General features: G+C 45.7%; 1 pseudogene; it reads right to left on the bottom strand.

Moving 5' to 3' along the window:
• The window catches only part of LOC148474561 (von Willebrand factor A domain-containing protein 5A-like), a 562,647-nt pseudogene that overhangs the window by 229,995 nt on the left and 319,166 nt on the right, over positions 1-13,486 (bottom strand).

A 13,486-nucleotide genomic window follows, 5' to 3' on the forward strand; every position in this document is an offset into this window, starting at 1 on the left:
ATGTGTGAGGTACACCAGCTCACTAATATCACTATACACAGTGTCAGAGAGAGGGATGTGTGAGGTACACCAGCTCACTAATATCACAATACACAGTGTAAGAGAGAGGGATGTGTGAGGTACACCACCTCACTAATATCACTATATACAGTGTCAGAGAGAGGGATGTGTGATGTATACCAGCTCACTAATATCACTATACACAGTGTCAGAGAGAGGGATGTGTGAGGTACACCAGCTCACTAATATCACTATACACAGTGTCAGAGAGGGACGTGTGAGGTATACCAGCTCACTAATATCACTATACACAGTGTCAGAGAGAGGGATGTGTGAGGTATACCAGCTCCCTAATATCACTATACACAGTGTCAGAGAGAGCGATGTGTGAGGTACACCAGCTCACTAATATCACTATACACAGTTTCAGAGAGACCGATGTGTGAGGTATACCAATTTATTATTATAATTTGCAGGTTTAGCTGATGTACAGATGTGTCTCTTAATGTAAAAGTGTTTACAAGTTGTTATACACATAACTGATTTTTTTGTAAAACCTTTTTTACATATGTATGTGATCTGTGTGTATAAAGCTGTGTTATATTTGTATGTGATCTGTGTGTATAAAGCTGCGTTACATATGTATGTGATCTGTGTGTATAAAGCTATGTTACATATGTATGTGATCTGTGTGTATAAAGCTGTGTTACATATGTATGTGATCTGTGTGTATAAAGCTGTGTTACATATGTATGTGATCTGTGTTACAGTGATGTAGCGGAGTGTGACAGAAAGAAACAACCTGTCCTTGCTGTGCCCTACATGGGGCATAATTGTACCTTTATGTTCTACTACAGAGCATTGCGCTGTAATACGGGGGTTACGTACCTGGATCTGGGATGTCCCTGCGCATCGCAGTTGCCTCCATTGTCTTAGAGTCCTTTTTGACAGCTACAAAGGCTGTAAGAGAGGAGATGACTCCGGACTGTAGACTGGTCTCCAAGATTCTCTTCTTTACCTCCTCCGAGTCTGAGTCAGTTCCGTGCTGCAGCTGCGAGATCACGGCTTTGGCTGCCAGTCTGTGTATGGTGGGTCTGAGAGAATAAGACCAGTTATTACATGGGGGATCAGAGCTTTGGCTGCCAGTCTGTGTATGGTGGGTCTGAGAGAATAAGACCAGTTATTACATGGGGGATCAGAGCTTTGGCTGCCAGTCTGTGGATGGTGGGTCTGAGAGAATAAAAACAGTTATTACATGGGGGGGATCAGGGCTTTGGCTGCCAGTCTGTGTATGGTGGGTCTGAGAGAATAAGACCAGTTATTACATGGGGGATCAGAGCTTTGGCTGCCAGTCTGTGGATGGTGGGTCTGAGAGAATAAAAACAGTTATTACATGGAGATCATGGCTTTGGCTGCCAGTCTGTGGATGGTGGGTCTGAGAGAATAAGACCAGTTATTACATGGAGGATCACGGCTTTGGATGCCAGTCTGTGGATGGTGGGTCTGAGAGAATAAGACCAGTAATTACATGGGGGAATGAGGGCTTTGGCTGCCAGTCTGTGGATGGTGGGTCTGAGAGAATAAGACCAGTTATTACATGGGGGATCAGAGTTTTGGCTGCCAGTCTGTGGATGGTGGGCCTTAGAGAATAAGACCAGTTATTACATGGGGCTAATCAGGGCTTTGGCTGCCAGTCTGTGGATGGTGGGTCTGAGAGAATAAAACCAGTTATTACATGGGGAATCAGGTCTTTGGCTGCTAACCTTTGGATGGAAGCCCTAAGATAATAAGACCATTTATGACATGGGGGGGATCAGGTCTTTGGCTGCTATCCTAGGGATGGTGGACCTGAGAGAATAAAATAAGTTAATACAGTGAGGAGCAGAGCTTTGGATGCCAGTCTGTGGATTGAGTGCCTGAAATTATTATTATTATTATTATTATTATTAAACTTTATTTATATGATGCCACATGTGGTCCACAGTGCTGTACAGAGGGCAAAACAATAAGACAGTACAGGTTAAATCAGTGCAATACAGTGGACAAATAACAATTAGCAATACAAATTTCAACACAGCCACTGATACAAGGGTAGCAATGAAAAATCAGCATAAGCTGTAACCTACAGCTATTGGCATGGGCACATAAAATGGGTCTAGGTTGTAAAAATTGATTCCAGGGACAGAGAGCCCAAGGAGCAGTTGTAAAGTGTAGCTGGTGTGCATGAGAAGTCGGTAATGAGAATAGGAGGGAGGAGGGCCCTGCTCATGGATTCTAAAAGGAAGGGGGAGACAAAAGGAAGACATAAGGAGTGAGCCAGTGTAAGGGAGCTCAGAACAGGAGCAGGGATAAGAGAAATGCAGAGTGCAAAGGAGTGAGGTAGATTATGTGATCACATGGTTAAGTGGTGGACGAATATGCTCTTATGAACAGGTGGGTTTTCAGTGCCTGCATGAAGCAAGGCAAGCTGGAGGATAGTCTGATAGAACGAGGGAGATTGTTATAATGGTGGGAGGAAGCACAGGAGATATCTTGGATTCTGGAGTATGATGTGGTAACTAGAGGGGATGTAAGGCAGCATTCATTGGCCAAACGGAGCGTGTGGGAGGGAGTGTGTAAGGTAACGAGGTTAGAGATGTAGGGAAATGTGGAGTTGGAGAGGGCTTTGTACATGAAGGTTAGGAGTATGAAGAGGAATCCTTAAAGGAAGGGGAGCCAGTGAAGAGATTGGCAGAGAGGAGAGGCAGATGTAGAACGGCGGGAGAGGAAGATAAGTCTAGCTGCAGTGTTGAGTACAGAGTGAAGAGAAGCAAGATGGGAGCAGGGAAGTCCAGTGACGAGAAGGTTGCAATAATTACAATGTGAGAGATGATCAGTCAGTGGACAATGGGTTTGGTGGCATCCTGGGAGAGGAAGGGTCTGATGAGAGCAATTTTGCAGAGCTGGAACTGACAGGATAGGGCAAGAGATTGAATGTGGGGGGTGAAGGAGAGGAAAGAGTCAAGAATGACTCTCAGGCAGCGGATTTGTAGAACAAAGGAGATAGTGGTGTTGCTAGCAGTGCTAGATAGGTTGGGAGGAGACTGTAGATGGAGGGAAGACAATGAGTTCAGTTTTGGCCATGTTAAGTTTGAGAAAGTACTCAGACATCCAAGAGAAGATGTCAGAGAGGTGACTGGACACCCAAAAGAGTAGGGCAGGAGAAGAAAAGTAGAGTTTAGTGTCATCAGCATGGAGGTGACTCTGGAGGACAAAGGAACTGATAGGTTTATCTAGAGAGGAGGTGTACAGAGAAAAGAGTATAAGGTAAGGACAGAACCCTGGGGACACCCACAGGAAGGATGGATGAGGGGAGAATGATCAGTTAGCGAGGTAGGAGGTGAACCAAAAATGACAGTGTCAGAGAGGACCATGGTTTGAAAGATGCACAGTAGAAGAGGTTGATCCACATTGGCATCGGCCATAGAGTTCAAAGAGGATGAAGATGGAGAAGTGGACCCTGGATTTGGAAAAGAAGATTGTTGATGACTTTACCCAGGGTAGTTTCAGTGGAGTGGAGGGGCGGAAGTTATCAAGGAGGTAAGGTGAGATGGTTGTAGAATAAAACCAGTTAATACATGGTGGATTAGAGCTTTGGCTATCAGACTGTGGATGGAGGGACTGAGAGAGTAAAACCAGTTAATACATGGGGGGATCACAGCTTTGACTACCAGTCTATGTGGATGGTGGGTCTGAGAGAAAAAAAATGGTTGGCATAGATGTGTCCACATACATGGGTTGAGGCACTGTTTTAAAAAATGCCATTAGCACACCATCAGGATGCAATAAGGGCGCCTTAAGGAGTAGGAGTTTGTGTTTAAGGTAGGTAGAAAGAGCAGGTGCCTGGGAAAGGTGACTGCAGGCAGGTATGTGTGTTTGTTACACACACTGACTGCAAAATCATAACCTGTGTGCAATGGAATCAGCCATCATCTGCACCCCAAAACTATTTTCACAAAAGAGGCCTGTTATTCCTAGTGTGTGAAAATGATCGTAAAAAAAAAATTATTTAAAAATTAGCATAGCATGATTTCCTTCCAGTGTAAGGCAATGTGTGTGGAGGTATCCCCCATCATCTACACCTCAAAACAATTCTCAAGTGCAGAAAAAAAAATTGTGGCTGGTGTAAAAATAAACAAACCTTCATTCTTTTAACAAATCTGCATGATAAAGGTAACAGTCCCTCCTTTCCCCATCACATTGTGGTACATTCACTTGGTGCAGTGGCAGATAAGTTGAACAACAGTAGCCTTACTCCTGTCCTGATGTCAATAATAAAACCAATCATGGATCAGTCAATAGAAGAGCAGGAGCAGTAACACTGTACTAGTGCTGCCAGTCATAGTACTTCAACATCTATTATAGGAGGTCAAGGGGAAAGAAGGTTTATTGAAGGACACCTGAAATTTAAATAGTATTTCACAATGTTAAAGAAAAAAAAATTGCTGCTAAAAAATTAAAAATTAGCAACATTGCCATACACCACATGCAATGGTAAGGAAAGACTCAGACCATTCAGACCATGGCTTTCCTTTGCGAGTGATGGTCTTGCTACTGCTATTTCATGCCCTAGAATGCCTTTTACAGAAGCCAGGGCCAAACATATTCAGGCATCCTATGTAACCTCACATACAACACCTTCTTGCTCTGATGCTAGTTGTGTCACCTTTTAAAATCAGGGCACAAAAAAACATTGTCTGAAGTACAGACTTTGTGTTCACAAGCTTCACAGATCCCTAAAGAGAGTCTAAGGGTGTCTACAAGTGCTACAGTATGTGTAAGTCTGACATTTCTGAAACTATAACTGTAGAGAAGCCTCTTCTGCATCATCTGCAAATGTTAGGATGAGTAGCAGTAAAGTAATGATGGTGAAATAGAAATTGAGGATGCTACTGTGGAAGTGCAACAAGATGGGGTGATATTTGTGTATCTTATGCTAATGAGAATGTTGATGATGAATGTGAAGAAAGGTTAAAAAAAAGAAGAGTATGTTGTTTGTGTTAAAGTAAGTCAGCCACCAGTGAAAGCAGTTGTTGCTATTGATAAGAAGAAGGCCCTGGTCATGCTTGGACATACAGTAAGACTAAAAAAGCCACCTCTTTCAGGTGGAATTTTTTTTTCCAAATCCTGACATTTGTCAAACCCTCTGTGCCATTTGTAAGACCATATTACGTAGAGGAATGGACCTTAACCATCTAGGCACCTCATCCCTGTTTTGTCATGTGCAGTAAATTCATGCAAATTATTTAACAAAATCATAAAAATCCTGTAAAATAAATACCATCAGCTACCAGCAGCATGGATAGATACCAGCACATGCCACCTCCACCACCAACACTTCATCATCAACCTTCTCTTGTAGCTATACTGCAAAGTCTATCTGATTCCTCTCCAGGATTCCCAAGAAGAATTGTTGCTTGCTAAGACTACTGCTGTTGGGGGTGAATCTTTATTACAGAAGGGAACCAAGAAGATTAGTAGTTTACAACAGGATGTAGACTGCTGAATGGTGGCAAAGGATTCATGATAGGCATTGAAATACCAACGCCTATCATAATCCCGATGCCGGAATCCAAGATGATGCATGCCCGAACGAGGTAAGTACGGGGTGTGCATCTTGTTAGACGTGGGGGGGGGAGGGTTAGGTATAGGGCAATTAGTGGGGTTAGTGTTAGGTTTTGGGGGGGGAGGTTAGTATTAGGCACCCTAGTGGGGAGGGTTAGGGTTAGGCACCCCCAGAGAGAGGTAAGGGTTAGGCACCCCCCTGGAGGGTTAGGTTTAGGGAGCAGTAAGGGGGGTTAGGGTTAGGCACCCCCAGAGGATGGTTAGGGTTAGGTACTAGGGGGGAGGTTAAGGTTACGCACCACTAAGGGAGGGTTAGGGTTGTTGGGATTTGAACCGGCGGCTAAACAGCCACTGGCATTTCAATCCCATCCCGTTTACAACAACTGACTGCGAGTGGAAGCAAGTATGAAAGCTGCCATCCTGTTGCCCAGTGGATTACTGAAGCCATGTCGGCTATGTTAGCATTAGATCTGTGTCCAATATGCACAATCAATGCTTCTGGTTTAAGACAGTTGAGATCATGTGTCCCTGCTACCAAACTACATCTCAATTTAATTTTACCAGAACAGCAATTCCTCACCTATACTCTGACGTTTCAAGAAAACCTGTGTTCTTGGCCTAGAAAATGCCATCATACCTAGTATCCATTACTACAGATTACATGACTGTGAGAGCCCACTGGGTGGGTTTAACGCCTTCAGCAGCAGTATCTAACAGACGATGCCGGCTCATTGCTACTCTATGTATCACCAGCTTCACTAAGATGTACAGTATACTGGTGGTAACTAAATATTCAGAGTTGTGATAGCAAAATGGCTTACCCTGCTAAGAGTCTCCTCAGGATTTGTCAGTTCTGATAACAGGCGTGAGAGACTGAAGAGGAGATTTGAGAGATGTGAATGAACTTGGTGGCTTGAGCCAGGACTTCCTCATGTATTAAGGTGAGATACAGCAGTGGATACTTGGCCCGAAGGCAAGGATAGGAATAGAATATATTTTATTGAACATCAGGTTGGGCAGAATCAGATAGGGACCAATGATGTTGGATTGAGAGCTGGATCGGTTTGAGACCGAATTGAAGAACTTGATGGATTTGAATCAATGTTGATGAATTAATTAACTTGATCAGTTTGAGACCAATGTTGATGAATTGAAGAACTCAAGTAAATTGAGTTTGGTGTTGATGAATTGATGAACTTGATTGGTTTGAGGCAATGTTGATGAATAGATGAACTTAATGGATATGAGTTCGAAGTTGGTGAATTGATGAACTTGACTGGTTTGGGACTGATGATTGGAGGTTCGGTTGGAACCAATGGAGACAGTAAGAACAAGTCCCACTGGTAAAATCAGACTGGAGAGCTAGATATAGGAGACTTGTTTTCCAGATTAAGGAACTGGATATAATGGACTGGGGCTTGATTCATTACGAATCGCAATTGCAACCGTGTATGCAGATCAGTTGATGGTGTGTACTGCGCATGCGTATGCATCGAAGTGCACATGTGAGTTAGCATTGCGATTGCAGTGTGATCACCCATGCAGATACAAAGCCATCGCAGAGTGAGTGACGGGAGGTCAGCATTTGCGGTTGGTGATGGAGGAGTGGTCGAAGAAACGCAGGTGTGCCTGTCCGTTTGAACGTCGTTACATGGGCATGCATAAATTATACACAGCTTGTGTACTCACTGCGTACGATGAGGTTAGTCATTTCTGAGTAAGGTCTGACCTGCTGTAATTGTGTATGAAGGGCTGATGTTACTCTATGTTCCCAATGTATATGCAGGACTGCAAGATGTTACGGATGTTGGATAGCGGTAGTGGGCGTCTCTATGCTGGCTGTGCGATGGCTTTGCAGTTGTATTCATTAGCATATTTTCACAGCAGTCGTGCATGCATAATCACAGCAATATCGATCCATAATGAATCAGGCCCAAGTTTGAATGAAACGGGGTTGAAAACACGTTCAATGGTGAATGGTTCCATGTAGCGGGGTGCAAATTTCATGGATAGAACTCTTAACTGCAAGTTTTGTGTAGAGATCCAAACTCGATCTTCTTGCTTGAGACTGGGAACTGCTCTCCTCCTGCTATCAGCGAACTTCTTGTACCACTCAGAAGTCAGGTCTCTTACTAAATCTTGTAAAAGTGTTGGAAGGTGCGGTCAGCAGCTGGAACCTGTGAAGCAGGAAGAGGCTGATATTCAGGAACTCATGGGTGGAGGCCATAAGTGGCATAAAAGGGCACGGAACCAGATGAAGAATGGTAGTGATTCCGCCCAAGGAAGCAGTTCAGCCCATTTGTTCTGAGAGGAGGATACGTATAAACTAGGGGTGTGCACCGGCCACTTTTCGTGTTTTGTGTTTTGGTTTTGGATCTGGATCTTTCTTCGTGTTTTGGATCTGGATTGGTTTTGCCAAAACCACCCTTCCGTGTTTTGGGTTCTGGGTTTTGTGTTTTGGATCTGTATTTTTTTGAAAAAAAGCATAAAAACAGCTAAAATCACAGAATTTGTAGGTTTTTCTGCCCCTATGCTATTATTAACCTCAATAACCTTAATTTCCACTCATTTCCAGTCTATTCTGAACACCTCACACCTCACAATAGTGTTTTTATGTCCAAAAGGTTGCACCGAGGTAGCTGGATGACTATGCTAAGCGACACGAGTGGGCGGCACAAACACGTGACCCATCTAGGAGTGACACTGCAGTGGCAGACAGGATGGCAGTTTGAAAAACTAGGCCCCAAACTGTACATAATGCAAAGAAAAAAAAGAGGTGCAAGATGGAATTGTCCTTGGGCCCCCCCACCCACCCTTATGTTGTATAAACAGGACATGCACACTTTAACAAACCAATCATTTCAGCGCCATGGTCTGCCACACGACTGTGGCTGAAATGATTGGTTCGTTTGGGCCCCCACAAAACAAGCTGGCAATTAATCTGTCCCTGCACAAACTGGGTCTACGGAGGCAAGATATCATCCTCATCCTCCTCATCCACCGATTCCTCACCCTCTTCAGTGTGTACATCCTCATCCTCACAAAGTATTAACTCGTCCCCACTTGAATCCACCACCACAGGTCCCTCTGTACGTTCTGGAGGCTGGTCTCCATTGAAAAGCTGATAATTCATTTTGATGAACATCATCTTCTCCACATTCTGTGGATGCAACCCCCTACTCCTTTCGCTGACAAGGTTCCCGGCTGCACTAAACACTCTTTCAGAGTACACACTGGAGGGGGGGCAACTCAGGTAAAATAGAGCCAGTTTGTACAGGGGCCTCCAAATTGCCTCTTTTTCCTGCCAGTACAGGTATGGACTGTCTGACATGCCTACTTGGATGCTGTCACCGATGTAATCCTCCACCATTCTGTCAATGGTGACAGTATCATATGCAGTGACAGTAGACATGTCAGAAATTGTTGCCAGGTCCTTCAGTCCGGACCAGATGTCCAAACTTGGTCCTGCCTGCCCTGCATCACCGCCAGCGGGTTGCTTAGGATACCTAAGTTTTTTCCTGGTAGCCCCAGTTGCGGGAGAAAATGAAGAAGGAGCTGTTGACGTGTCACGTTCCGCTTCAGCTGACAGTGTGTTCACCAGCAGGTCATTGCACCTCTGCAGGCTTGTGTCGGCCGGAAAGAGAGACACCACATAGGCTTTAAACCTAGGATCGAGCACGGTGGCCAAAATGTAGTGGTCTGATTTCAACAGATTGACCACCCTGGAATCCTGGCAAAGCGAATGAAGGGCTTCATCCACAAGTCCCACATGCCGAGCGGAATCGCTCTGTCTTAGCTCCTCCTTCACTTTCTCCAGCTGCTTCTGCAAAAGCCTGATGAGGGGAATGACCTGACTCAAGCTGGCAGTGTCTGAACTGACTTCACATGTGGCAAGTTCGAAGGGCTGGAGAACCTTGCACAACACGGAAATCATTCTCCACTGCGCTTGAGTCAGGTGCATACCCCCTCCTTTGCCTATGTCATAGGTGGATGTATAGGCTTGAATGGCCTTTTGCTGCTCCTCCATCCTCTGAAGCATATAGAGGGTTGAGTTCCACCGCGTCACAACCTCTTGCTTCAGGTGATGGCGGGGCAGATTCAAGAGTGTTTGCTGGCGCTCCAGTCTTCGGCACGCAGTCGCTGAATGGCGAAAGTGGGCAGAAATTTTTCGGGCCACCCAAAGCGTCTCCTGCACGCCCCTGTTGCTTTTCAGAAAATTCTGCACCACCAAGTTTATTGTGTGAGCAAAACATGGGACGTGCTGGAATTTGCCCAGATGTAATGCCCGCACAATATTGGTGGTGTTGTCAGATATCACAAATCCCCAGGAGAGTTTAAGTGGGGTAAGCAACTGGGCGATGATTTCCCTCAGTTTCTCTAAGAGGTTGTCGGTGGTGTGCCTCTTACTGAAACCAGTGATACACAGCGTAGCCTGCCTTGGAACGAGCTGGCGTTTCTGAGATGCTGCGACTGGTGACGCTGCTGCTGTTGCTGCGTAAGGTGATACATCTACCCAGTGGGCTGTCACAGTCATATAGTCCTTAGTCTGCCCTGTTCCACTTGTCCACATGTCCGTGGTTAAGTGGACATTGGGTACAACGGCATTTTTCAGGACACTGAGGACACTTTTTCTGACGTTTCTGTACAGTCTCGGTATCGCCTGCCTAGTGAAGTGGAATCTAGACGGGATTTGGAACCGGGGACACACTATCTCCATCAATTGTCTAAATCCCACTGCACTAATGGCGGATACCGGACGCACGTCTAACACCAACATAGCAGTCAAGGCCTCAGTTATACGTTTTGCTTCAGGATGACTGCTGTCGTACTTCATCCTCCTCGCTAAGGACTGTTGGAGGGTCAATTGTTTAGTAAAAGTAGTGGTGTTCCTACTTCCTCTCTGGGATGATGAACGACTCCCAGCAGCAGCAACAGCAGCAGCGGCAGCAGGAGGCGTAGCAATGCAGGATCCTCCGGAGGAATCCCGGATAGGAGAGTCAGTCATGCCAGTGACATGGCCTGCAGGACTACTTCCGATCCTGACTAAGGAGGAAATTGACGAGGAGGGAGTTGACAGTGTGGTTTGCAGGCGCTTGGATACAACAGGACAACGGGATTTAGGTGTCCCTGGACTGCTTACGGTCTTAGCCAAAGTTTCTGAACTTGACAGTAACTTATTATGAACGCGCTGCAGGTGCCGTATAAGTGAGGATGTTCCTAGGTGGTTAACGTCCCTATCCCTACTTATTCCACCATTACATAAGGTACATATGGCAAGACAGTTGTTGTCCGGATTTGGATAGAAATATTGCCAGACCAAAGAGGTGGAATGTTTGGTCTTCTGCCCAGGCATGACCGTGATGGGCTTTTTCATCCCACGGACAACAACTGTCTCCCCCGGAGCCTGATTTAAACAAACCACATCACCATCAGAATCCTCCTCGCCAACTTCCTCCTCAGCGCCAGTTACACCAGTATCCTCATCCTGTTGTACTTCAACAGTGACATCTTCAATTTGCATATCAGCAAGTGGACTGTGGGTGCTCCTTTCAGCACTTGCAGGGGGTGTGCAAATGGTGGAAAGAGCCACCTCTTCCCGTCCAGTGCTGGGAAGGTCAGGCATCGCAACCACCACCACACTTGGACTCTCCTTGGGGATTTGTGATATCTTCTTAGAAAGCACAGTTCTTCGCTGTGCTTTTGCCAGCTTAACTCTTTTGATTTTTTTAGTGGGAGGAGGGCTTCCATCGTCATGTGAAGCTGAACCACTAGTCATGAACATATTAGGGATTGACCTTAGCAGTTCCTTGCCACTCCGTGTCGTAAATGGCATATTGGCAAGTTTACGTTTCTCTTCAGCTGATTTAAATGTTTTTTTCAAGGTCATTTTCCTGAACTTTGTCATTTGGGATTGTATGTGCCCTCTATTATGACATTGGGCATCGGCCTTGGCAGACGACGTTGATGGCATGTTATCGTCTATGTCATGACTAGTGGCAGCAGCTTCAGCACTAGGAGGAAGTGGTTCTTGATCTTTCTCTATTTTATTTTTATCGGAGAAAGTTTGGTCCTCCATTTATGTTATATCGATTTGATATATACGTGCGGCTAAACACAGAAAATATTTTTTTATTCTTGCTGGAGAGTAGTGCACTTTGTGGGTTACACCAGCCTTTAAGAAATGAGCCAGCCGGCTCTTTACTTATGGGACACAGGCGCACGCTTGGCGCTGCTCCTTTGTTGATGCACGTGCGGCTACTGCGCACACAATTCACAAACACAGAAAATAATTTTTTTTTTGGTTTGGACTGGAGTGTACTTTGGGGGTTACAGCACCCTTTAACGGTCAAGTCAGCTGGCCCTTTACTTATGACACAGGCGCACGCTTGGCACTACTTTGTTGATGCACGTGCGGCTACTGCGCACACAATTCACAAACACAGAAAATATATTATTTTTTTAGCACTTGGGGGGAGCACCCCTGATGGACAGAGCACCCCGTGGACAACACTACAGCACCCCTTTAGGACTGGGACACTGCACAGGACTTTGGAGTGGACACAGCCCCTATGGACAACTGACTGCACAACACAGTCCAGCCAGCCCCTATGGACTTTGAAGTAGTGGACACAGCCCCTATTAACAACAGCAGCACAGCACAACACAGCCAGCCCCTATGGACTTTGAAGTAGTGGACAACAGCAGCACTACACTACACTACACTACACAGCCCAGCCAGCCCTAACTCCCACCTTCCCTCTTCACTGTCCACAGCCGAGTGAGAAAATGGCGCCGACGCGGGTACCTTATATAGGATCCAAAACCCGCGAGACTCGGAAGGCGGGATGATGACGTTTTGCCTCGATTTCAGATCCGAGTCAGGCGGGAAAAGTCGAGCCTGACTCGGATCGGACTCGGATCGGGGGGGCTCGGGGGGGTTCGGATTTCAGAAATCCGAACCCGCTCACCCCTAGTATAAACAAAGAAAGGACTCCAGTTCTTGGTTGACTCTTCCTGTCTGGCCATTAGACTGGGGGTGGTAAGCAGTGGAGAAACTGAGCTTGACTTGAAGTGAAGAACACAAGGAATGCCAGAGCTCGGCGACAAACTGCACTCCCCAGTCAGAGATCATTTCCAGAGGTAGTCCATGGAGTCTGAAGATTTCTTGTATGAATAATTGAGCCAACTTGGGAGGTGATGGAAGTCTGGTGAGCGTTATGATGTGAACCATCTTGGTGAACCAGTGAACTAACGCTCAGATGGTGTTGAATTTGTTTGAAACCAGAAGGTTGGTAATGAAGTCCATCAACAGATGTGAACATGGCTGATGTGGAACACAGGTCCTGATTCAAAATGGATCGCAACTGCAACAGCATATGCAGATTGGTCGATGGTGCATACTGCGCATGCATATGCATTGCAGTGCACATGCGTTGGTATTGTGATCGCTCTGCGATCACGCACACACAAAGAAAGCCATCGCAGTGTGACTGGAGGTCAGCATTTTGGGGTGGTGACAGGGAAGTGGTTGGAGAAATGCAGGCGTGCCAGTCCATTTGAACGCTGTTGCATGGGTGTGGATAAATTAGCCACTGCAATGGCATACTCAGTTTGTGTACTCAAACCTTGCGATGAGGTTAGCAATTTCTGAGTAAGGTCTGACCTGCTATAAATGTGTATGAGGGGCCGATGTTACTCAATGTTACCGATGTATATACAGGACTGCGATGTATTATGGATGTGAGATAGCGGTAATGGACATCTCTATGCTGGCTGTGCGATGGCTTTGAGATTGCATTCATTAGCATATTTTCACAGCAGTTCTGTGTGATTAATCACAGCAATAGTGATCCAAAATGAGTCAGGCACAGAAAGAAGAAGT

Source organism: Taudactylus pleione, unplaced genomic scaffold (genome assembly GCF_031769625.1).
Source record: "Taudactylus pleione unplaced genomic scaffold, aTauple2 ptg000830l, whole genome shotgun sequence".
NCBI classification, from domain to species: Eukaryota; Metazoa; Chordata; class Amphibia; order Anura; family Myobatrachidae; genus Taudactylus; species Taudactylus pleione.